Source organism: Protobothrops mucrosquamatus, unplaced genomic scaffold, assembly GCF_001527695.2.
Source record: "Protobothrops mucrosquamatus isolate PMUCROS unplaced genomic scaffold, P.Mucros_1.0 scaffold2091, whole genome shotgun sequence".
Classification (NCBI taxonomy): Eukaryota; Metazoa; Chordata; class Lepidosauria; order Squamata; family Viperidae; genus Protobothrops; species Protobothrops mucrosquamatus.
The window spans coordinates 65,886-69,187 of record NW_015388193.1 but is presented as its reverse complement, the minus strand read 5'-3'; positions in this window follow the sequence as shown (position 1 = coordinate 69,187).

Sequence of the window (3,302 nt, the reverse complement as noted above, 5' to 3'; positions counted from 1 at the left end):
CACATCATATGATTGTCCCCTCACAAAATAAGATTCTGTGAGGGGAAAAACATATAATTCCAGTTGTAAAACTCCAAGAAAAAAGAGCAGAATATCATATATTGATCTAAGTAATAAAAAAGAGGAAATCCACATTTAAGTAAAATTTATTTCAGAAATTTTTGATCAAAGGATTTTGCACACCCAGTGATTTGCACAACACTGATTTCAATTTTTGTGAATGTATATTCATCCCAAATAATAATCTATGACCAAAGGGTTGGTGACCATTTACAAAAGCAGATAGTGATTTTTTAAAAAAATAAAGACTGTATATACTATTCTGATCTAATGACTCTGCATGGATAATCTACTTGGAAATAATGTCTGTATGCTGTTTGCCAGTTTTGATATCAATATTTTTGTGTTGATGTGCTGACTTCATGCCCAGACTAGCAATAAATCTACAGACACTTCACCTCATATTTCTGCAATTTGATTATAAACAGGAACTTCAGATGATATGACTAGATGTTTTCTTGCAGAAAAATCAGAAATCATAGATGATTTGACTATTGCTGTATACAAAATCATCTGTCTATATGTTTCATCCAATATTTAAATTTTAGGTCATTTCTTCAACCTTTCAATTCAAGTGAAATTTGGATGTTCTTTTTGTGACTTTGATGCTGGGAGACATTTGTTTAATAAAGATTCAGTCTAGCCTGAAAACCAGTGGTTCCCAGTTTACCAATTTCAGTTCTTACACAAAATATTTAGTAATCAATTTCACTATTTATTTCAACCAGGGATTAGGCTTGTTTTGATACTTAGACGTACAGTAGTTGTTGTCCTGCAGAATGACTTTTGCCTAGAATACAGCCTTGTTGATTTGTCTGGATATTTCAGTTTATTGCAATGTAATTTTTGTGTGGTTGCCTTTAAGATGCTCTAGAATATTCATTTATTGTATTTATATTAGAAAAGAACACAAACATACATTATGATGACCCACTTCTAAAATAAAGAATAGACAAAAATAATCTATTTAAATGGAGACAAAGATCCTCTCTAGGGCTAGCTCCCAATATTATGAACTTAGATATAGTAACAACAGTTAAAACATTAGTTAAAATCAGTTTTTAGCTGATATTAGTATATCTAAATTCATAATGTGAACAGTTATTTCTTCAAGTAAACATACAAATGAGACACACTTGCACATCATGTATGTGTATGTGCCCATATGCCACTCACAAACTCTACATTAAAAGAAAGAAGAAAAAAAATAATTGAATAAGTACTGATCAACATTAACTGCTTAAAATCAATCCCCCAGATATATATCCTAACTATTCTTTCATATATGAAATATATTCACGGAGAAATATACATACTCATTGCAGCAAGGGAACTGATTGTAATAGGATGTTACCAACATAATTGGCCAGTTTAATATGATTTTTCACTGGTTCTATTTGATTTCTGGTCACAATTCTAGTGCTGATTTTAACTCATCAAGCTCTTTGTAGCTTGGGATCACAGTACCTGGGGGGGGAGGAGACACCTCTTTGTACTTCTGTGTGCACCCTAATTTCATTTCAGTTTTGCTCTGGGAACTCTCTGGTGTTGAAGATGGCAGCGGAAGGGCTGTTTCAATGGTAGCCCCTCTTATTCCAGAATGGCTTTCCAGAAAGATATGCCTAGCAGCTAGCAAAGATGGTTACAGTATATTCTTCCAAGGCTTTTAATATATTTCTGCTAATTTCAAAGGTACGTTCTTGACTTACAACCATTTGTTTATTGATCGTTTGAAGTTACAACAGCAGAGAAAAGAGATTTATGAATGGTTTTCACACAAACCAACATTGCAGCCTCCTCATGTTCACATGATCAAAATTCAAGCACTTGGCAACCGGTATGTATTTATGACAGATGCATTGTCCTGGGGTCATGTGATCCCATTTGTAACCTTCCCAGCCGGCTTCTAACAAGCAAAGTCAATAGAGGAAGTCAGATTTGCTTAATGACCACAAAATTCATTTAACAACTGCAGTGATTCACTTAACAACTGTGGTGATTAGCAACAGACATTTTGGGCTCAATTATGGTCAAAAGCTGAGAACTGACTTTGTATGCTACCTACAAATTTTACAAAACTACTTACAAAATTACCCTGGTTGCTGCTATTATTGTCTATTGTAGAAGTTTGTTTGATTACCATTGTAAAAGCAGACTTCAAATCTGTCATTTGCAGTTGGCTAGTCCAAAGGACAGATGAAGACTCAAGAGTTAAACATCCACCTTTTTTCTCAGACACAGAGTTTCACATCTTTAAAAAAGGTAGTTTTACCCCAGTACCTCTGGGGAAATTTGAGAAACAAATGGTGTGATGCAATGGAGAGTAGAAAGCTACCACTATGCTCCTGCAGAATGAAATGAGATTTCCTGGAAAAGACCATTTCCAAGGAACGGCATGGAAACCAAGACTAAGCACCTCCGGCTTTCTTTCTTGCTCTTTTTGGGGATGGGGGTTACCGGGCCCTCATTCAGCCCAAGGAAAAACTTGGGCATAAAGACCAACTGGCACAGAAGAACACATCTGAGGCCACATTCATCAGGGAAGAAGGAAGAGTGGGAACTTGGCCCTGCTTTGCCAGAAAGCCGCCACAAAGAGGAGGGCTTCAATTTATTTTCCAAAACACCAGAAGGCAGGACAAGAAAAAATGGATGGAAACTAATCAAGAAGCAACCTGGAATTAAGGAGAAACTTCCTAACAGTGAAGACAATCAACCAGTGGAACAGCTTGCCTTCAGAAGTTGTGGGTGCTTCAGCACTGGAGGTTTTTAAGAAGAGACTGGACAGCCATTTACCTGGAATGGTATAGGGCAGTGATGGCGAACCTTTTAGAGACCGAGTGCCCAAACTGCAACCCAAAACCCACCTATGCATCGTCGGGTGCCAGGGGGGTGTGGCCCATTGGCTGGGTGTGGCCCATTGGGTGGGCGTGACTGTGGTGGTAACAGCAGACTGGGTGGGACTAAAAAGTTCAATCAATCAATTCCAACTTTGCAAGATCTTTTTTTCCATGTGAGAAGTTGAAATTGACTGATTGATTGAACCTTTTTTTTTTGTACACAGCGGCAGAGGCCTAAAGCGAAAAGGTTTTATAAAACCCAGCTGAAGGCCTAGGACTGGGGCGACGGCACGCGTGCCCACAGAGAGGGCTCTGAGTGCCGCCTCTGGCACCCGTGCCGTAGGTTCGCCACCACTGGTATAGGGCAGGGGTAGGCAACCTCTGCTCTTTTATGACTCATGGACT